General features: G+C 45.9%; 1 protein-coding gene across 1 annotated transcript in view; it reads right to left on the reverse strand.

Annotated features, from left to right (window-relative positions):
* Positions 1-20,609, reverse strand: part of JUP (junction plakoglobin) — a 45,643-nt gene extending 25,034 nt beyond the window's left edge. The window contains exon 1 of the mRNA XM_069952491.1: positions 20,501-20,609. The gene's annotated coding sequence lies outside the window, so the exon portion shown is untranslated. The remainder of the gene's footprint in view (positions 1-20,500) is intronic.
* Positions 20,610-23,279: the final 2,670 nt, after the last annotated feature.

Genomic DNA, 23,279 nt, shown 5'->3' on the forward strand with positions numbered 1-23,279 from the left:
TGGCATCCTTTGGGAAATCTATACCTCCAATGACTATTGGGAAGTGCATTGTGAAAACAGCATAAGGGTCCCTTGGAGGTTTACAACAAGTATATACTTCTAACATATTCCACTGTACAGACATACAAAATGATACCTGGGTGGATGGACAACAATGGATATATAAGCTGGGACCTTTCCAACAGTATAAAAACACCCTAAACCTTACATTGTAAGCCATTACGTGTAAACCCTTGTAGGGAAAGGGACGATTTCTTTTTTCTACCTTACGGACCTTCGTGTGCTCGTCCTTTTCTGGCTGATAGACCAGGGAACGACGTGTTATTACACTGAACAATGTTCAAAATAGTGCAAATCTCAAAAACTGGGCCGTATAAAAGGACTCCAGGAAATACCGAAACGAGTGGTGCAGTACAAAGATGGGTGCTGACCTCTATTTACTCTCTATGATTGAAGTATGTACTCTTGATCGTCCCATTGATTGTTGATGCAGAAGGAGTCAAACCAATCCAAATCCATAATAAGAGACTTGTCAAAAATATTGACACTTTGCTTTAACATAAAACAAGGATTCGTCCCCCCGAGTACAAGCAAATTTCCATCAAGATCATACATTTGACTTTTTAGATCCCCGATTCTTTATCATCATGTCTGATCCACCCCTCCTCCACTTCGCTCATAGACAAATTGGTCTTCTCAACTTGAGCAATTGATGAGTTACCAGCACTGCAAAGCGGCGAGGAGTCCCCCAGCACCGCTGACAGCTCCAGTAACTGCGCGGATATGTGACAGCCCAAGCATGAGCTGTAATTCTGAAAACCCCAAAGATGTCAAGTTAATTCTGATTAACAGGCCCTGACTGCCTCCACTCACTGCTGCTTGTTACAATTATCTGCTTAATGGGAACAGAATGAGCCTTTCTGCAGGGCATGGTGGGAGAAGAGACGCCATTATCCAGGACATGTTCTTTAACAACCTTCAAAATAGACTTTGAAGAAAAAAAAAAAAAATCTGCAATTTACCCTACAGAATCCTTCCAGCTAGGAAAAAAAAACTAAGTGTCAAGTCAGTCAATTAGCAGAGCTGTATATAAGCGACATCATGGAGAGACCCTGCGTGATCGAGCTACATTTCTCGCCTTTGCAATGTAGCTTTGTCCTGATAAAGGCACAGAGTTCGGTCAATCCACCCACAGGTGCTCATCTACCCTTAACAGCTGTCATCTATTCCTCCTGATTCCCCTATACACATGATCAGCAGAATTGTGATGTGATTTATTGAGCGGGCGAAAGAAAAAAAGTAGAAGGCGGGGAGGAGGGAGATGTAGCTGCAGATACTTTTAGATGGCACTATGGAATCCAGGAGTAGCAGGAAACTACATCAAAGTAATCACAATGATTCTGCCCACCTAAAACACAGGAAGTAAATACATTGTCAGGTGGTGAAAAGGTTATTACTATAGAGGCACTGAATGGCTCTTGATCAAAGTGATCAACTGATGTACTAACATTAAAGGACCAATATGATTGTGGCACACATAAAAGGTGGTACTACAGCAAAGTTCAATACAATAGTGGTTTTTACCACTCAGAACAGGACATTTGTTACCCCTCTAGACCCATTTTTCCCCCTTACCACCGAGATCAAGGTTGGACCCACTCTTTCCATGGTCCCATAGTATCCATGGTATGTACAATCATATGCTTGAAACATTTTAATCCTAGAATTTTTTTGGGGCTGGTGGGTTACAGAAGGTTATGTGATTGTTGGCATTAAACTAAAAAAGGATGAAGTTCCCGTGGAGAGACAGATGGAAATGAGAATGATCCTTCCTGAGAGGGGCAGGAAGTGACATTGTTAGCGGCCCAGACTAAAAAGCCAGCTTCAATTCAGTCACTCACTTCATGAGGTTCAATTTCAAGTTTTTCATTGAAAGATCAACTTATCCTAAGGGCCCTATTCCACGGGCCGATTATGGTTCGCTTAACGATAAACTATCGCTATTGCGAAAGACCCGGAATCATTCACCCATTTACATGGAACGATAATCGTTACTTATGATCGTTCTTGCGGTCGTCTTGTTGTCGCTATTGTGTTCGTCACTACTGCGAACGGCATCTTATTCAATGCGGACGATTTGCGAACAAGCAATGATTAAAAATAGGTCCAGGTCTTCTTAAACGATCAGCGATTTCTCGTTTGGTCGTTAATCGTTAACTGCTATTCAAACAAGCGATTATCTTTTAGATTTGAACGATTTAACGATAATCTAAACAATAGTCCTGTGGAATAGGGTCCTTAGATGGTTCAAATTAGAAGATTCTGCTCCTATTGTCCTGTGTCTAGCTGGGATCATAACTTGTATAAACGATGTCCTCAGATTAAATCCATTCTGTTGTGGCTTTTCTTCTCTCTTTCCCTTCAAAGGGTAGGCTTTCGACAAACAAAATGGTTGTGTGCACCTAGCGGCATTAACATGAAATGTCAGACATGACTGTGCAGGTAACCGGTGGATATCCCAAAACTTCTAGATTTTGTGGAGCAGGAAATTCACTTACAGGCACTGTGCGAGGGAGTGAGCACCAGCGAGGTGTAACAAATGATCACAAGGTGAGGAGAGTCAACAAGGACTAAGCTGAAGTCAAACAACGGCGTTCATTTTCCATTGTGAAGCTAAAAACCTGACAAACCTTCTATACCATAATCGACCAAGGAGTAGACTGTACATTTGGCCAACGAACACACATTTAGCTCTCAAGAGCAAGGTACTTTGCATTTTATGTCAATTTTATGTCTCCACAAGACTGGGGGTGTGGTTTCATTTTATACTACGACTATTGAAGGGGGTTGTCCACGTTTGACAATCTTTGTTAAAAATTTCCTGTGCCCCCACAGAGTAGTATGCTTTGGGAGCTTCTCTAGGGTACTAGTTCGCCATGAGGACAGCCAGCTGGTGTATAGGTTCCTACAGGCAATGCAAATGAGCTCTACTCCAGAACAAACAAACCCGACAAGGTAGATTTTACAGGTTGGATATTGTCTTACAGGATAGCTACAAGTGGCACTTAAAACACAGTGGTCTTCAACTAATCTGCACACTTGTTCCTCAATGGAGTATTTCTTGTAAGACTCCATATACCAGCTGGGTACCCTCTATGTGAATAGACATCCAAAACAGCTGTCTACATATTGGTATCTGGTTAGGCTTATACCTCTAACCATGTTGATGGTCTCTTTTATGGGTCGAACATTGACTTACAGAGTAGCTACCAACAAGCGACATTAGAGACACCTTTCTACTATCTAAGGGTATGCGCACACTACAGAATCTGGGAGAACAACCTGCCGCGGATTTCGCCGCTCGCTCCGGCGTATCTCCCGTGCGATAGACTATTCTATTCTATGCACAGTCAGATTCCACTGTCCACCCAAAGAATGAACCTGTTCATTCTTTGGGTGGATGGTGGAATCAGTCTGTGCATAGAATGGAGTCTATGGCATGGGCGGACATGCGTGTGGGCCGCCCGGATTTCGTAGAGTGCACATACCCTGAAGGAGAACCAATTTGTCCATTTCTTTCCCCACCAGCGACCTTCGAAGGCAACAGGCTGTACACGTACTCATGGATGTGCAAAGTCCTCCAGGGCAAAAGACACTTTGCAGCCACTCATGATTTCAGTATTTTTTTCCGACTAACTCCTATAGATCATCATGAAGAGCATGTTGATCATGTGAGTGTATACACACATAATTATCCACCATTTCCACCTTCAATAGACCAAAACATCAAAGACTATAGAGCGCAAGCAAATATTTACTGAGCTCACATGTCCCCAGCTGGCACATTTTTGGCACACTGGTTCACTCATCATGCTGTAGGCAAGAGTTGTAATTAACCATTGAGCTCTCTCCAGGTAACTCACCCATAACCTAGGACTCTACAATTCTCTTTTCCCTGTAATTGTCGGCTACCTGCCTCTGATACCTGGCTCTTTTTTGTAATAGTCAGCGAATCATGTCTACGTCTAGTCTGGCTCCAGAAGTCTAGCGTCTCATCCATTCCGGAGCTTTAGTATGCACTTGACTCCAGGCTCAGTACAACTAAATTAACTATTGAAGAGAACGGAAGATACTGGCAGGGTGGTCAGAGAATTACAAATAAAGGATCCCATCGGGAGTCTAACACCCTGCAGAGGTGGACCCTTATCTGTGGAGAGTATTACCTTTCTAAAAGCTTTCAGTCGAATTTGGAGTTCCCGGCATCATCATTCCTGATTATGCCCTGAGCTCCAGAACTGTACTGACACGGCATTTCAGTAGAGTGAAAATTTAAACTTGTTCGGAGTTCCGAATTCCATTCCCTAGCACATCATCCGTGCATGGACCGTAATTATAAGACATGTGAATGCCCACTTAGGCTGCTTAAAAACAGTCCATATGCTGCTTAAAAACAGTCCATATACAATCGGCAATTATAAGACCCATTCTATTCTATAGGCCAACGCACATGACCACGGCTCCGGTGGTTTTATTGCCTGTATGGTCCATGAATGACGCCCTGTGAGGCATTTGGTAACCGATAAGTGGTTCTGCTGACCGTAAAACCACTATAGGCTGTTTGCAAGAAGCCTTGCAGCAAGGATTCATGGGAAAATCTATGTATATAGGAAGACTGCTTTTAATTTTAAGCTACAGGCATGCAACAATGACTTATAGGTTGTAACCTATAGGTGGCATTAGAAAATTCATGCTTTCAGAGGCAAACCAATACATACTTTTCTCCTCTAAGGAATCACCTCAATGGGGGTCAAAGGAATCTCCTCTAAAAAAAAAACAAAACAGTACCATGCTAGTCGGCAGAAGCGGATAAGCATTAAATATAAGGGTATTAAAGCCCTATAGACTCAAGTGTCTGTCGGAAGCATCTCCATACCCACTAGAGCTACTGTAGAAAGTCGGCACTGAGATTTCATAGCAATTAGCCGGCTATATAAAGCAGTGAGGAAGGCACGGGTCATCGTACAGGGCTACTATTGTATACGTGGCTGAGCAAGCTTCTGGGGCTTCTTTATCCTAAGACAATAAGGAAAGTGAAGCAAGGACAGGATGACTCAGAAAATGAGCAGAAATTCCCTGCATCCTCCAGATAAGGCATTGTACGAAGCCGAGAACTGACTACCACTGCATTGTGGTTCTCGGTGTGAACGCTACAGAATTGGGGCGGCTCACTGCCTCCAGGCTTTTAGGAATCTACTTATTCTTCTTGATAGGTTTCATTGCAAGGCAGAGAAGCGGCAGCTAAAATACAGATCCGCTAAATACTCTTAAAGAGACACAACCGGAATTGCAAGATGAACTGGGCGATTCTGGAACACAAGGTGGGTGGTTTCTGGGTCTGGAAAATAAGTGACCACTACATTATTGGCCTGGCAATATGACTAGAAGGCAGATGACCCACTAAGTTCAATGTACTAGAATAATAAATAAAATAATAAAGATTCATTTTGCTAGTCCTGTACCTTTTAAAGGCCTGTTACCATGTGGCCTACAGGGTGACCCACTGGGTGTGGGTTAAGATGGGCACTTTTTTAGATCAGGCGAGTGCTCAGAGATAATTCAGCTATAGTGCATACCAAGGGGGATATCCAGCGGTATAAAAAAATATGGACCCTCTGTTCCAGAGACCACAAGACTCTAGTCTCCAGTTTGGGTGGGATTTTGTTATGCTACGTTTACATGGAGCGATAATTGGCCCAATCGATCGTTTAACGATTTTGAAGCAACAATTTGGTTTTTATAACGATCAGCGTTTAGACGAATAAGTAGTTAAAAAAAATCGTTTGAAGATTCGTAAGAAATCGTTATTGCGATCATTTTTAAGATCCCTTAAGCCCATCTTTTACATAGGGTAAATGGGTGAAAGACTGTTTACACGAAACGATCTGCGAATTTTCAGCACGGTGCAATTATCGCTCATATGCGATAGTAATGCTGCATTTACACTGAACGATTATCGTTTGAATTTTCACATAAACTCAGTACCATTGAAGTTAATGGAGGGTAACTGCAAACCAAACCTGAACTGGAGACAAGACGTGTGTTCTCGGGAGGAAAGTGGTCATGTTTTTCTAAAGCTGGATAACCCCCTTAGTGTAATAAGGCCTTTACCTAAGACTTTAAATGATTATCGGCCTTACTTGGCCGATTGCAGGCCTATAATCATTTAGTTTAAGGCCGGGTTCACACTGAGCAAAACTAGCGGAATTCCGCAGCGGAATTGTTAGCCGCAAAATGCAGTTAGCCTCCCTCTCATAATGGGAGTCTATGGGAGGCACGCGCGTCTCTCTGCGCTGAAGAATGAACATGTTCATTCTTCAGCGCGGACAGAGCAGGAGCGCGCACCTCCCATAGAGGCTAATGGCATCCCGCTGCGGACAATTCCGCCGCGGAATTCCGCTAGTTTTGCTCAGTGTGAACCCGACCCAATAGCACACGCTGAAAGATCAAGATTTGTTCAGTAGCAGTCTGCTGCCTATCGCTCCATGTAATAGAAACAGCGGCAGTAGACCCCTGCTGACTTCAATGGGCTGCCCAAACAATCTAAGGATCATTCGGGTGGCCCTTCGAGCTGCTCCCCGTGTGTGTGTATTAGCACAGACAGCAAGCAGGTAACAAGGGGGAAGAGAGCACCAAACTGACATGCCGACCCTCACTTTCCGTGGAATATCAGTCTTTAGAGGGCGAAAGCCATAAATAGTGGTACAGATTTTATAACTTTCAGATAGCCCAAATTATAATTAAAATTACAAAAGTTGCGTACTCTATACAAATCACTTTTTAAAAACGGACACTACGTAAATAGGCCATAGCATATAATAGCAACCTAGTTTAAAACTGAAGTGAATACTGAACAGCTATAAAGCTATAAGAAGTCTGGACTAATTGCTAGGGGCTGCACCCTCTTTCCACTTTGCATCAGTCATCACGGATACCACTTGATTAGATGAACCGCCATCAACCATCTGCAAAGGGGGTGGTTATTGTGCTTTCTTATAAAGTGGTGTGTACATTCAGGTCTCGTAAGGTCACACGAGCCGTTCTTCCATCCCACTGAACAGCAATTACGGTGCAATCACCACCTTCCCTGCTGCAAGAGATTAAGGCAGCCGAGTGCAGCTAAAACAGATGCTAAGCTGCATCTGTTTGAATAGAAACCGAGAGCAAGTGGAAATTGTGCCCATGCGGCTGCAAGATATTTTAATTAGAATGATGGGTCCAATCTGTTAATGGAGCCGGTGGGAGGGAACGGGTTAATGAATCGTGTCACGCCGTAATGTGTCCCTGGGACAATCAAAACGGTGTTGGAGCTTCGTGGTCGAAAGGAACCTGAGGACTGAAGCAATACTAGCATAGTGGCTGTAAAACCATAGAGAAGTATACAGATCTGTAGCCTCCAGCTGGTGCAAAACTACAGATTCCAGCATGCCGTGGGAGTTAGTTTTGCCACAGAAAATTGTAAAGTGCTGCGGAATCTGTTGGCGCTATATAAATAAAAATTAATAATTATTATTATTATTAATTACTGCTGGTTAGGAATAGGAACCAACATTAGGAGTCACTGACACATTCCATCCATGGTCCATAGATAAGGACAATGTGTTACGAAACTGACTGAAGTTCCCAGCATCATCATTCATGGTGATGCCAGAAGTTGCGGAAGTCTTTGCGCTACTGTACTGACACAGCAGAGAGTTTTGGAGCTCCCAGCATTATAATGAATAATGGCAGGAACTCCAAAGTCTGTTCCGTAGAACATTGGCCGTATTTATAGACCGTGTGAATTACCACTCAGGGGTCATAAATCCTTTAGTACTAGAGAGCCCTCAAGTCCTGGACCTATATGGTTCTATAGCATCTCTGGATCAGTAGAACTGCAGTGGGTCTATAACACAAATGGAAAAATTCTGCCATACTGTGCACACCTGCCGCTCCTTCCCAGTCCTCATCCACATGTTTAGCTCAATGGTGACTTACACCATCGGAATCATGTCTGACAATCTGGTTACTAGGGATACCCAACATAACCAGAGTCTCTCCGCTTGGTGTGAAAAAGACACATGACCAAGCAAAGAGTTCAGTGTTCTGGCAAGGAGGGGCGGCATTCCTGGTTACTGACCTGAACCCGACACCCAAGGGCCTCCGCGTCCCGGGACATTCCTGGAGCTTCAGGTCACAAAACGGACAACAGACTGAACAAAAAGGGCAGGATAGTACTTTAGGGGGTTGTGAGGGCTTCCAAATGGGGAAGCAGAAGGTTGAAAGTCATGGAGGCAGACATGACCGAGAATTTCCCAGGTTAAAAGGTGGAAGGGGCATAGCAAGACTGGCGATCACCAGGTGTTGGCCAAGGACACCAAAAACTGTGTCCCAGGGACAGGAGCACCTAAAGGCCATATTACACGGCCCGACTCTGAGGAGCAAACGAGCGCTGTCAGCACTCGTTTGCTCCTCGTTCCCCGCTCGCTGCTGCCGCTATTCCACACGGCTACAGCGAGAGGGTGAGTCCAGGAAGGGCCGGGGGGAGCTGCGGCAGGGCTTCCCGGGTGATCGCTAATTGTCCGGGCAGCCCATAGGATATAGCGGCGGTCTGCTGCCGCCACTCCTATTCCACGGAGCGGGGCCACCAGATCGCTGCTATACAAGCCGTTTGTCTTTCAACATGTTGAAAGACAAACAACTTCAATGATCAGCCGACATGAACAATGTTGGCTGATCGTTACCTCCTATTCCACGGGACGACTATCTGCCGTAACAGCCGATAATATCGTTCTGTGGAATAGGGCCTTAAGGGTCCATTTACACAAAGATTATTTGACAGATTATCTGCCAAAGATTTGAAGCCAAAGCCAGAAACTGACTAAACAGAGATCATGTCATAAAGGAAAGACTGAGATTTCTCCTCTTTTCAAATCCATTCCTGGCTTTGGCTTCAAATCTTTGGCAGATAATCTGTCAGATAATCTGTGTAAATGGACCCTAAGGGCCCTATTCCACCGGACGATTATCGTTAAATCGTTCGAATCTAAACGATAACCGTTCGCTTGAAATGCAGTTAAAGATTAACGACCGAATGAGAAATCGTTGATCGCTTTATAAGACCTGGACCTATTTTTATCGTTGCTCATTCGCAAAACGTTCGCAAATCCTTCACATTGAAGACGTCGTTTGCAGTAGATACGAATGCAATAGCGAAGATAAAACGATCGCAAATACGATCATAAGCAACGATTATAGTTTCATGGAAATGAGTGAACGTTTTCAGGTCTTTCGCAATAGCGGTCGTTTGAGATAGCTAATCGTTAACGATTATGCAAACGATAGTCGTCCGGTGGAATAGGGCCCCAAGATTTCTTCCAGTTTCTTAAGAAAGAAAGGTCAATGAGCAAATGGGATGGAACCAATATGTACCACACCAATATATATACAGATTTCAACACAAGATGCCATTATCTCATAGTGTCAGTCTGGACTATATCATGGAGAGAAATGTACCGTAGACCTGCAAACTTGCACTAGCCCTGCACTGAAACATCAAGCAAGTATTCAACAGACACGCCAGAACAACTCCATCCCCCCCCCAGGCAGCAAGGTCCGTGGTGAGAAACGCACATAAATCTGGATAATGGCCTCTCGGATGTGCAGAAGAATTACAGACTTCAGCATAGGAGGACGGTATAATTGGACGACGGCGCTTTGCTTTCTGCTCTCGTACAGATGGGGAGCCCCCGCTAGACCTTTCTTCCATTCCCAATCCATTAGCACACAATGCATCTGACAACGACTGCTTATATACAGCAAGTAAATGCATTATGTAATCCTGAGCGGGGAGGGCGGCAGTGATGATCGCTTCCCATTGTGCCGGGCAAAGGTCCTAGTAAGTTATCTGGGTTGGGCAAACTACATTATTCATTACAGGGCGATAATATACGCGGGCTGGAGGAAACGTGTCTGTGTCAAAGTCGTTTGGGGGTCAGCGGCAAAAATGCTGTCGATCATTGGGTGATCTTCTCGATTGGAGGTCTCATACACAGAGCCGGTATGGTCCCAATCCCTATGGCAGGCCATAGGGTTCTATATGCTCCCATAGGATAAAGTCACAAGACGGATATGCCAAAAGTTTTCCAGATTTTGAAGAGTTACTGTCATTTACACATTCTTTGCACAGTCCACATTGGTTTAAATCTTCTGTCAGTCTTCTGTCTACTGTCAGTACAGTAGCATGAACACGTGATTTCTGTGATTTCTAGTAACGTTTCACATGTTTAGGGTACAAACACACATGGCATATACGCTGCGTATTTACTGCTGCGATACGCAGCAGATTAGATCTAAATAACTGAACACAGTATCAAATCTGCTACGTATCTGCTGTGTGGGTTTGTACCCTAAAAGTTTATGATCACACCGGGTCTCAGGAGTGATGGGGGTGAACAGCAGTGCCTTGTCTGCAGAACATCCTACCTCTTCACTCCATAGACTCTAGTGGAGGGAAGGAGTCTGATTTAACGAACAACTGAGGAGTGAAGAGTGCTGCCCTTTCCTGCTCTTATCTCAGGATCTCAGGCCTGTTGCAATCAGTAATTTTTACCATGTCATGAACCTGTCATCCTTTTAATGCTGCCCGAACCAAGAGTCATCAGGGCAGTGCCCAGCAGATTCTCGCTACCTCACCAGCCTTGGATTGATAAATCGCACAATGGGTAAACAGGTAAAGATCTATCAAGATTGTTGGGGCAGTATGAAAGACAACAGGTTTGCTTTAAACATTGTGAAATTTGACCTTCTCCACTAATTTCAATGGGGAAAATCAACAAAGTTTATTTGCACTGATACATCTATGTTCACCTTGTGGTTCTCCAGCCATGGTAAAACTACAACTCCCAGCATGCAAAGACAAACTTTGTAGTTTTGCAACAGCTGTAGGGCACAGATCGAATGCATTTGGCTGCATGCAGAACAATGTGAATAATACACAGGTTATATAGTCTGACTTGCCGCCAGCTCGAGACTCACTTGAAGTAACAAGCCTGAAAATGTGACCTCTCTGGTTAGACGCGTTTGCAGACAGGCATTGTGATGAATGTGCAGTTTCCCATGGTTTACGCCGAAGAGCGGCCTCCTCCCAAAATCTATTAATTGTCGCTTGAGAAGCTTAAATTAAAAAAAAAAAACAAACAAAAAAAACTGAGTAGGTGGAATCGGCAGTAATCAAAAAAAATCCCTATGGGCCCGAGTGCCGCGTATTGACGCCAGTTACAACTAGAGGTCAATATGGACAATTATATAGACAATTTGTCAGCCACAGACAGAAGTGCGTGGCGCGGTCATCTGGCTGGAAAAGCAGTAGCTGCGAGATTTAAAACACTATCTGAGAAAAAAAAAAAAAAAAAAAAAAAAAAAAAAAAAAGGATCTATACTTCAAGGGAACCTGTCACCGGGGATGCGGGCACAGAGCCAGTCCAAACCCTCGATGCAGCCCCCGGATACTTACCCTTTCCGAAGAGTCCCATTCCTGGAGCCGGCCCCAGGACGAAGATATCAGCGCCCCTGAAGCCGTGCGGTCATTCTTTATGGGCATCGGACTCACCGGGGATGGCTTCGGGCACTGATATCTGCATCCCGGGACCAGCTCCAGGAATGGGGGGGGGGGGGGGGGGGGGGGGCTTGGGAGGCGACGTTCGGGCAGGCTTTGTGCCCTCGTCCCCGGTGACAGGCTCCCTTTAATGACCCAAAAACAACTTTGCATTGAAGGGTTGTATGAAAACTAGAAAAATCATGGCTGCTATTTTCCAAAAACAGCACCACTCTTGCCCATGGATAGACTGCAATTTAGGATCATTCAAGTAAAAGAGGCTAAGCTGCAATACCACACAACCTGTGGACAAGAATAGGGCAGTTTTTTGGCAGCGAGATGGCCAGTCATCGGTCATAGAGGAGAGATGCTATCCATAAAACGGCCAGTGACAATCAGGAATCAATATTCAAAAAGAAGGTTATCCAGGATTAGAAAAACACAGTCTCTTCCAAAAACAGCACCACCCCTGTTGTCAGACTGAGTGTGGTTTTGCAACCGTTCTCCATTCAAGTCAATTGAACAGAGAAGCAATTTCACACCCAAATTGATGATTTGTCCTGCATCACAAGGTAGAAGAAATATGGTCAGATATTAAGTGTTAATCATTTAGTTCTATGGCTATAATGCACTAAACTACATATGAACACTGCCCTTCGGCTACTCTCCCGCAAGAGAAACTACGCCCACATGTGGCAGTAAACAGATGCACAATTTTACCAGTAATATTGCAGGTACATAACCAGGATTGTTTCCATCCACCGCCAGCAAGCAGACTTTGAAAAACACTGCAGAACTGTGACAACGTATATAAGAAAACCAAACAGAAAACAAAAATCAAAAATGCTGATTTTTTTTAAGAAATTTATTTTTGGGTGCCAGGGAGACTGGGGTAATTGTTGTCTATGGCCACCCACACAGAGTCCTGTCATGTCGAATATCAGCGTTGTCCCATGCAGGGATCAGTGCTGGGATCACAGAGCTCTGGGCCGGGCAGATTTGCTTGTTGACTCTCAAGGGTAAAGAGAGGCCGGGCCCCTGCTGTCAGAATGTGAGGAATGTGAATGTAGCCTGAAAACAGGTTGATGTGGGGGCCTTCCGCCTCCCCCCTCCAGATTACAAGAAACCAAAACAATGCGAGCAATGGGTGCAGCTTCTCTACACCCACAGGGGCCGCCGGCAGCAAAAACCGTCCCCTACACTAGGAGAGAAAGAGTACACAACGGACAATGGCCGCCCTGGACCAGCAGAGACTATGTGGATTCCTCCAATAGGCTTCAGATCACGACAAACCAAGACAAAGAAGCAGCGGCTACTCAAAATAACACAGCATTACCACAATATAATCTGATAGGGAGAGCTAAAGAAACAGGAGATACTAGCCCATCCTCTATCACCGATCAATGATCCAGAAAGTAGCTACACTGTACCGTGGAGGGCTAAGATGTGACCAACAAGTGGGATTTAGCCACCTAGATGCCAAAGTCAAGTTTCAACAAAGCATGTAGGGGGTAAATGGGTGGGATCAGAGTTATCGCCAATCACGGCCACTGACTAGAGTAGTTGGCTGAAGATAACAGCTGACAACCGCCATGGAGTATTAAAAGAATGTACTATATTGTTTGCTGCCCCTTCCTCCATTACCAATTACCTTAATGTGACAATTTCTTGTGACCATAGGATGTGATGTCATGAATCACCTACATCATATCAAAGAATGAAACATACACTGTACACATCCATTTGAACAGTTTTATGGAATCCCACCATATTCCAGCTTTTTAGTTGCAAAACTACATCTCCCAGCATGCCCTGACAGCCTTCAGTTGAAGCACTCTAGCATCCTATGTATGAGCAGATGCCAGAGACATCAGCCACCACCTGCTCTAAATAAACACACGTACGCCTACATATGAGAAGATTTGCAACGCAAACCTGCTGTCCGGAACTGGCGTTATCTGTCACCCTTAAAGGGGTTGGCCACTTTATAGTAATATCAGCTAAAATCAGACTCCTCTCCTCCAGGCTGAGCTGTCCTGCTCTGTGGCGAGTCTGTCCATAAGATGGCTGACATGGAGGAGCATGCGATCATGCTCCACTCCCCAGTGTTCTCCATAGGCATATACAGGCTCAGTGGTGGACACTGCAGGACGGGGCATGGTCACATGCTCCTCCATGTCGGCCATCTTATGGACAGACTCACATTTTTTGGAGATATGTTTAAAATTATTCACTATATAGCAGGGACTGTTTCACCTGCTTCCTGTATAGTAGAGACTGTCACCACAGAATAATTACATCTTCTCCAAGACTGTCCCTATGGTCACAGGCAATATACCAAACACACATCCAGCCTAGCAGAAGACGAACCATGGTCAACCCAAAACCCATGCTACAAATACAAACCCGAGGCCCAGATACCCCCATAACGGAGAATAAAGAAAAATGATCAAGCCCTTTAGGACAACTGACTCCAAATTCACATGGCGTCCCTTTTCATACAGGAAAAAGCCTTCTAGGGTCAGGACAACAAAAGGCTAGGAAGAAAGGAAGTTCTCACATGTAGGGTTATGGCCGAAATATCCGCTGGCAACTTCTGTCGGCCATTGTGTGGGACTGCTGACAGAAGCTTAGCAAAAGCATTCTAGCCTTTTAACCCGGCTACCATAAATCTGAAGCTAAATAGAGGACGGGGGGCAGGGAAGCAGTACACCAGGTCTATCCGATATCTATCCTACCCCAAACCAACACTATAAGGGACAAGAGGAGGTTTGCTGGGGTCCTGAAAGGCAGCGAAGATGCCAATGGGACAACCCTGCTGTGCCTGTGGACATGGCAGTATCAGAGATGGGGCACGGCAAGGGTTAAGGACGAGGAAGTGCATCACGCCGTACACAATGAAATCAGATTTCAGACGCGGCAGAAGCTGCCAGGAAAAGAATTTCCATTTGTTTGAAAAGCAAAAAACAAAAAGATTCCAACTGGCAGGGCGACCGTGCCAAAAATAGCCAGCGCGAACGGAGCGCGACCGCCAGAAGCGGAGGTTGTGAGCGTACGGACGAGCCGGCTAATAACAGCAGAGCAACGGGGGGGCAATATGGTTTATAGCCCGCGGTGCTCACTAGTTACCCGCACAACCTCTGCTCGCAGGTAGCCGCAGACATAGGAAAGCTGGGCGACAACCAATATGGCTGCCAGCGCACAAATCGCCACAAACGGCTTTAGTCAGGCCGATAAGAAGATAAACCCTCCAAGATTCTAGGAGCTGTAATTGTTGCCATTTTGCCAACCAGCTTTCCCAAGAACAGATAGAACAAAAATATACATTGAGAACAGGAGGGAGCTTTCCGGCAGGAAGAGTGACCCCAGTTGTCTGCAGGTCGTGTCGGGTATTGCAGCTTAGCACCATTTAACATGGAGAGAGTGTGTCTTATGGTGGTTCAAACATGATGGAAACTGTAGTTTAGCAAGAGCTGAAGGGCAGAAGCTTCTCTATCCCCGATCTAAGGGAATGAGGCCGAGCTGCAATACCAGGTACAGCCACTGGACAAGAGGGGCGCTGTTTCTGGAAGACTATGATTTAATGGGGTACTCTGGTGAAAATCTTTTCTTTAAATCAACTGGTATCAGAAAGTATCTTACCCATACCTATCAGCTGCTGTATGTCCTGCAGGAAGTGCTGTTCTGTTTTCAGTCTGACAGTGCTCTCTGCTGCCACCCTTGTCTGAGACAGGAAAGGTTTTCATATGGGGATTTGCTGCTGAACTGGACAGTTCCTGTCTCGGACAGAGAAGTCAGTGGAGAACACTGTAAGCCTGGAAAGAATACACCACTTCCTGCAGGACATACAGCAGCTGATAAGTAATGGAAGACTATAAATTTCTAAATAAAAGTAAATTACAAATTTATATAAATTTCTGAAACCAGTTGATTTAAAAGAAAAAAAAACACTTTGCCGGGGTACCCCTTTAACTTTGTCACGCTGTACTGAGGGATTTCCTTTACAGTTAGCTGTATAGATGTTCGCTGGTTGCGGAAATTATAAAACGGCAAAAAGGGGAGGAAGGGGATGGAGAGACTCAATGTTGTATCTTTTTCGCAACTTTTTCTCTCAACAGGTAAACAGTGGGGGAGATTTATCCAACATGGTGTAAAGTGAAACTGGCTCAGTTGCCCCTAGCAACCAATCAGATTCCACCTTTCATTCCTCACAGACTCTTTGGAAAATGAAAGGTGGAATCTGATTGGTTGCTAGGGGCGACTAAGCCAGTTTCACTTTACACCATGTCACAAGAGTGCGGGGATTTTTCCCACTACCCATAGGTGAATAATTGTCCCTATACACCAGGTATGGGGAGCCTTCAGCCCTCTAGCAGTTGCAAAACTACAATTCTCATCATGCCTGGACAGCCAACGGCTGTCCAGGCATGATGGGAATTGTAGTTTTGCAACAGCCGGAGGGCTGAAGGTTCCCCATGCCTGCTCTACACCCCTAGACTTTAAGGTGTCCTAGCTCTGGACTAATGGTCAGGGGTAGCCAAAGTGGAAAATCCCTTTAAATCTTGTATATAGCCCAATATTCGCCCACTAGACTAAGGGTCCTATTACATGGAGCAATTTTTAACGATTGCAAACGAGATTCTTTATTGTTAACCTGAAATTCACCATATTACACAGAACAATAATCGTAATAACGATCCTAGTAATGGTCGTAACTAGGGATCGTTTATGGTGCATTTACACACACAGATTTATTCGACAGATTTTTGAAGCCAAAACCAGGAACAGACTATAGACAAAGAACAGGTCAAAGGAAAGACTGAGATTTCTCCTTTTTTCTAACCCATTCCTGGCTTTGGCTTCAAAAATCTGTCAGATAAATGTGTCTGCGTAAAAGCACCATTACCACTCCTGATCCCAGCTAAAGAATGGACAATGTGCAATTACACTGAACGATTAGTGAAAAGATGCCGAATGCGGAATTACAGCGAACGATTAACGATAATTTTAGGTCCAGAGCTAAATCAACAATCGACGACATACGAACGATTTTTCGATTGTTGCCTGCAATTACACAGAAGGATTATCGTTTAAATTCGTACAATTTAACGATTTTTCGCACGATAATCGTCCGGTGTAATAGGGCCCTAAAGTTTGACACACCGGACTTGTATGGTCACCACTTGTAAAAAGGCATCCATGGTGGGCCAAAACATGATACCTCCCCCTCCCTTCAGGACGTTGCCCCCTGCAGGTAAGGGCCAACGCACACCACCACCCCCTGCAGGAAAGCGCCGATGTGTCAACAGAAACTCCCGTCAAAGTGTTTACTCAGCTTCTCCTTGCAGGTAGTGCAGTGGGAGAGATTAGGGGCTAGTCACCCAGGACAAGTCTTCCTCAAGCCAGCAACGCCCAGCTGCCTTCAGCTCCCTATAACCTGGTAGCGTCTCAGCCTCGCCCCAGGCCCTGCCCTTGTCTGATTACTCTTTGTAGTGAGAAACCTTCCCATGACTAAACTAGGGAGTAGCCCTGAAATTTCTCACATGGATGAGATATGGAAAGACCTGGCGGTATTAACCCCTGCAACGCCAGAAAGTCGTAAAAAAAAAAAAAACTGCCCGACACGGCGACGGGAAAAACCAATCTATATTCTATGTCCCCATTGCGGCGGTGACAATTAGTTCCACATTTGAGATGTTGCGAGAGGGAGGGAAATAAAGTTGTAAATCTGAGGAGAGAGCCACATTTGTGAGGAACCACACGTATCTAATCTGTACAGGATCCCACAGGACACTATGGAGAACCAAGACCTTCCCGGCGTCATCAGGGGGTCCTCAACGTGTCTTAAAGGGATTTTCACAATGACGACTGCTTCTTAAAATAAGGTCGACACCAAGACCCTCCTCTTTATGAAAGGTGTTTTACACGGGGGATCCCAAACGGAAACTCCCTTTAAGATATTATCCAAGATGAGAAAATATAGCAACAGCTACGGGAGGGCAGCGAGTTAGAGACTGCTGACTTTAGAGAACGAGGCAATACCAGGTACAACCACCGTACAAGAGTGGCGCTGTTTCTGGAAGAAACCAGCAATGGTATTTTTAAAGGGGTTATCCGGCGCTACAAAAACATGGCCACTTTCCCCCTACTGTTGTCTCCAGTTTGGGTGGGGCTTTGAAACTCAATTCCATTGAACTAAATGGAGCTTAATTGCAAACCGCACCTGAACTGGAGACAACAGTAGAGGGAAAAGTGGCCATGTTTTTGTAGCACTAGATAACCCCTTTAACTCTATACTGCTACAATGGACTACAAAGCCAACAGCTGTCCTGGCATGCTGGGAGTTGTAGCTTTGTATTGCAGCCCAGCACTGGTGGTCTCTAGCTGTTTCAGAATTACAACTACCAAGCCACAGGCCAAGAGATTGAACCCACGCTGCTATACCAGGTACAGCTACTGGACCAGAGTGGCACTGTTTCGGTCATACCCTTAAAGGGGTTTATAGCCCATGTGGAAGATTTGCTGCAGATTTGGACTTTGCAACAAACCTGCTGTGTTTAAACATACCCTAAAAGGGTCATGCCAACATTATCCCCATTTACAGTCTGCCCACTGGGACCCCCAACTAGTCATAGGATTAGTGGTCCTGCTTAAGTGTCATGGTGTGTTTACACAAACAGATTTTTGAAGCCAAAGCCAGAAATGGACATGAAAAGAGGCAAAATCTCAGTCTTTCCTTTATGACCTGTTCTGTTTATAGTCTGTTCCTGGCTTTAGCTTCAATAATAACATCATAAACACATCATAATGGTGGTCAGGCATGCACACTGCCACTTCTGCTATACTATCTTCCCTTCACTGAACCTGTCTGCAGAATACAGACTGCCAACCTAAAAAGATAGGACACCCACAGGGATGGGGAATCATCACCCCCAGCTGTTACAAATCTTATCATACCTGGACAGCCAACGTGTATGATGGGAATTGTAGTTTTTCAACAACTGTGAGAGCTAGGAATTCCCCATCCCTACCCTTAAAGTAGTAACTATCTATAGCTATTAGTTATCGTTTGATATAAGCTGGCGGCACTTAGTTGTCTTACTGACATTAGGAACCCAGATATCATTTAAAGGGGAACTCCTACAAAAAAAAATTATGGAGGCTGCTATTGAACAATGAGTGATTAAAAATTAGAAATTTTAAGGGGCCATCCACATTACACACCATTGAAAGGCGTAGGGAACCTTGACTTTCCAGCTGTTGCAAAACTACAACTCCCATCATGCCTGGACAGCCAAAGCTTTAGCTTTGGCTGACCAGGCATGATGGGAGTTGTAGTTCTGCAACAGCTGGAGAGCCAAGGTTCCCTACCTCTGCCCGATTAGCAGTTGTTCTCACCATATAGTGCATTAATACAATACTTTTATAGGAAACGTAATCAGAATTTCGCAAACCCACAGCGTACCGTAATATTATTCCCTATCTTTATTCAGCAAGCACCCCCCTTCAGTAATCCTTCATCACATGCCCGCCTCTGTACGCTTACCCCTATATACCAACACTGCCCGGGGCCATCCAGAAGCCTCAATCAGGCTGGGACTGATGACAAAGGCGGAATCTCCCCCCCCCCCCCCACACAGGCAGCCATTGTCCTGCTCGATCAGCAAATAAAAGCCGGATAGTTTACAGAATATTCTCCATTAGTGGCAGCAGCGGGCATGTGGGCGGGCGCCCTGCCCAAACACAATGTGCAAAGTTCAGGGGATGAGCTGCCTTCCTGACAGCGGAGGAGGGGGGAATACAGCGTACACCCTGTACTGCACAACACCCTACAATCAATATTGTGACAGGCAGGAAAGGATCCAGCTGCTGCCTGTCATATGGTGGACACAACCATACCACGGGGTAATACAGGTGAGGAGCCATGACAAAGGAGCCAACGCCAACCCACAATGAGGTCATACAAAGGAAGCAGAGCCCAGGCTGGAGATGCAGCAGAGAGGAGTTTGTTATAAGCTGCATTGGTAACATAGGAGCGCACGCCCATGACTAATTCAGCTCCGCTACACTGAAGGTCATACACCAGAGTAAGGAACCTTGGCTCTCCAGCTGTTGCAAAACTACAACTCCCATCATGCCTGGACAGCCAAAGGCTGGAGAGCCAAGGTCCCCTACCCCGTCATATACGGATATGGGGGAGCAAAGGGCAAAAAAGGAAAGGGTATTGACACAACCCACCACACTTAATCCACACAGAGCTCAATCGATCAGCGACAAACTCAACTCTGCTACATCGACCATAGGGAAAAAAAAATCGTGAATGAGCAGAATGTAACGCACACTACTATATATTAAAGCGGTGTAAAGCCACAGCATGCATACATATATACATATATATATATATATATTCCACAAGCAGTGGCATGCACCATGCTGGGAGTTCTGCTCTGCAACAACCACTGCTTGGAGAATACTAAATTGGACCAACCTGTAACTCTACAGCTAAGGGGGGGGGGGACTACAAATCCCAGCAAGCACTGCTTACTGCAAACCTTGAAGGCATGCTGGGAGTTGTAGTTTTCCTAACACTAAAGAGTGGGCAGACAGGAGAGCACTACAACTCCCAGCATGCCCTATTGCAAGCACAGAGAGCATGCTGGGAGTTGTAGTTTTCCTAACACTAATTAGAGACTAGGCTTACTATTGCAAGCGTAGGGGGCATGCTGGGATATGTAGTCCCACAACAGCGTTAGCCCACTGGTATAACACAATACAAGGTGAATGCCCAGCACCCTCCCTATAACTCGCCCACACAGGTAACGCACAGCCAATCGCCTCCCCCCTCACAGACCGAATCCGGGCTCTTACCCTGCGGTGAAAGTCGCTGGAAGAAGCGCCTCAATCCTCTCTCTACTCCGGACTCACCCAGACCTTAGCGCTCTAACAACTAACCCGAACAGAAAGCTTGCTGACAGCGACACCCCCTCCCAACCAATAAGGAACCGCCCCTCTCCTATGCCCGCCCACCTACCGCACCTCTCTGATCTTCTATTGGACTACACATCCATCTATCATTCCCAGGGTTACCCTGTCGCACACGCCCTTTCCGAATTTGATTGGTTGAGCCGCACGCTCTTCTTCTTTTCCGACTTGCGATTGGTTACAAGTTCACAGCGTGGAAACTGATTGGCTATTATTCATGTCATTTAAATCTAGTTGAGCCTATAGGGAGGCCTGCGGCCGCCTCGTTGTGTTTTATGTGGGGGCCCCGCCCTGGGATGACGTTATGGTTTCACCTGGGCAGGTGAGGAGTAGTAGGGCTGGTGAGTCAGGGATTAGTCATTGTATATCCAGACAGACACATAATAACACGGAGGGCCAGTCATGGCTGACTACTGGGGGTCTGGGCTGGGGGAGGGAACCTTGGCTCTCCAGCTGTTGCAAAACTACAACTCCCATCATGCCTGGACAGCCAAAGCTAAAGCTTTGGCTGTCCAGGCATGATGGGAGTTGTAGTTTTGCAACATCTGGAGGGCCAAAGTTCCCTACCCCTGGTATAGGGTGGTGATAATCATTCTGGGCCTCTCCATCTGTTATAAGACTACAGTTCCCAGCATGCCCTAATAGCTATACCCCCCATTTGTTGCTCAGCCGTGTATAACAATGGTCTCCAGCTGTTGCAAAACGACAACCCCTGAACTGCTGTTTGGACATGCTGGGAGTTGTAATTTTCCAACTAATCAGATTACTATGGGTTATATATCGGCGGTCTACTACATCATGGCTGCCTTCGGATGGTCCAGAAACTCACAGGTGGGAGGGGAAACCGTCCTGTGCTGGGATTAACCTGATAGGCCAGTACCTGAGCTCCTCGGGGGCGGGAACATGGCATCAGCAGCCATAGACCATTGTACATTGCTCTGGTATAGTGGAAAGTAAGCCGTGTAATATCTCTCTTTAGGATCACATGGCCCTACAGGCTTCCTGTTCTTCCAAGCAGTTACTACCTGTCCCTATGATGGTTGACAGCAGGCAGTCAAATCATGCAGAACAGCAGTGTACAGATAGGTGAGGGACAGTGCCTCTGAATTTAAAGTGACTGTACCACCAGCCCCAGGCTGAAGCACTGGAGGCGGGCCGACCTTAGTGGGAGTAAACCCTAGTGCTTCAGCCTGGGCCTGGTGGTACAGACACTTTAAAGATCCTCATACACCTTACGCTTTTGTATTCCGTATTGCGGCGGGTTCGGCCATTGGTATCAAGTTTATGGGGCTCTCCCTACCATCCACCCACAGATGATGTCGGTATTAATATGGAGAGGAGTGATTGACAATGACAGTCCAACCCTTTTGTTCTAGGAGAGATAAGCTGCTGCCACAGAAGTTTGGCCAAATATAAAAAAAGAATCAGAATGGGCAGGGGGTGGACGTTATATAAAAAGCAACCAATACTGACCAGTTCCCATGCCTTTGCAGCACCCCCCCACTCCTGGACCCCTTCCGGGATTCTTTACCCCATTCCCACTACGTCACCACCCGGCTAATGGATGCTCTACGCTACGGGACACCGCTGCAGTCACTGACTGGCTGAGCATACTATCCCCCACCCATCCCTGACGCATCATGATGTACTAAGAAAAGGAGAGATAATGACGGGGGTCCAGGAGCTCCATGATGTGGCGCAGCAAGAGCATGGGCACAGGTAAGGATAGGTTGTTTATTATGTTCCCCCCCACCCCCAGCAGGCCCTGTAATTAGGAGTTTTGGCAGGACTTCTCCTTCCCCTCCCCATAGAGAACACAGGATCGGTCAGCCATACAGAATGTTCGAGTGGATGGGGAAGGCGGCGGCCGGACAGGAGATGTAACTGAACACTAAACAATCGTTTCGCTGTCAGTTATTGAAAGTGTATGGCCGCCTTAAAGGGGTTATCCAGCCTATTATATGGATAGGGCATCCACATTAGATCAGCAGGGTCTGAACCCCACCCCCACAGTTCAGCTATTTGAATGGGGTTGTAGGACTCATTGTGTACTTAAAGTGACTGTACCAGCAGGCCCAGGCTGAAGCACAGGAGGCGAGCCAACCCACCCTTAGTGGGCAGAAACTCCAGCCCCTCCATGACATGACTCCATTAGAATCAATGGAACCCTATCATAGGGTGGGTTCATACTGAGGAATTATCGCAGATAATGTCCGCGGAATCCCGCTGTCTGTCCGCGCGCATGGCTGCGCGCCTTTCCACCGGCTCCATAGACACCATTCTATGGGACGGTGTAGTCCGCTATCCGCCGAAAGAAGTGACATGCCATTTATTTCGACGGATAGCGGAATACGCCGGCCCATAGAATGGTGTCTATGGAGCCTGCGGAAAGGCGCGCGGCCGTGCGCGCGGACAGACAGCTGAATTCCGCAGATATTATCTGCCTCCTGATCAGGATTTCCTGACCGGAAAAACTGACACTGACGCGTAAAGGGGGCTTATCCAGGAAAAGAAAAAGCACAGCTAGGTTCTTGCAAAACAGCGCCACCCCTTTCCTCAGGTTGTGTGTGGTATTACAATTCAGCTTTATTTACTTTAATGGAACTAAGATGCAATACCACACCCAAACTGAGGACAGGAGTGGAGCTGTTTCTAAAAGAAACTT

The sequence above is a fragment of the Dendropsophus ebraccatus genome, chromosome 14 (genome assembly GCF_027789765.1).
Source record: "Dendropsophus ebraccatus isolate aDenEbr1 chromosome 14, aDenEbr1.pat, whole genome shotgun sequence".
Lineage (NCBI taxonomy): Eukaryota > Metazoa > Chordata > Amphibia > Anura > Hylidae > Dendropsophus > Dendropsophus ebraccatus.